The sequence below is a fragment of the Ipomoea triloba genome, chromosome 16 (assembly GCF_003576645.1).
Source record: "Ipomoea triloba cultivar NCNSP0323 chromosome 16, ASM357664v1".
NCBI lineage: Eukaryota > Viridiplantae > Streptophyta > Magnoliopsida > Solanales > Convolvulaceae > Ipomoea > Ipomoea triloba.
This window is the reverse complement of record NC_044931.1, coordinates 4,556,258-4,556,514: the sequence shown is the minus strand read 5'-3', so window position 1 is coordinate 4,556,514 and position 257 is coordinate 4,556,258. Positions and strand designations below refer to the sequence as shown.

Here is a 257-nt window from a genome sequence, read left to right as displayed (position 1 = left end):
ATAGTACCCTTAGCGAGCGGTCCAGCGGTTTAAAAGAAAGATTAAAAAGAGGGTGGGGGATGCAACACGAGGACTTCCCAGGGGGTCACCCATCCTAGTACTACTCTCGCCCAAGCACGCTTAACTTCGGAGTTCTGATGGGATCCGGTGCATTAGTGCCGGTATGATCGCATCCGTCATGTACTGCGCGCAAAATGTACTTGACCCTCTCTCTCCGCGCAACTTCTCTCGCTTAGCGGTTTAGCGGTTTAAAAGGA

The 257-nt window shown here is 51.8% G+C and overlaps 1 non-coding gene across 1 annotated transcript; it reads right to left on the bottom strand.

Annotated features, from left to right (window-relative positions):
• Window positions 1–56: 56 nt before the first annotated feature.
• On the bottom strand, window positions 57–175 carry LOC116008100. Its single transcript, XR_004095499.1, has one exon. It is a non-coding gene; the product is annotated as a 5S ribosomal RNA (ribosomal RNA).
• Window positions 176–257: the final 82 nt, after the last annotated feature.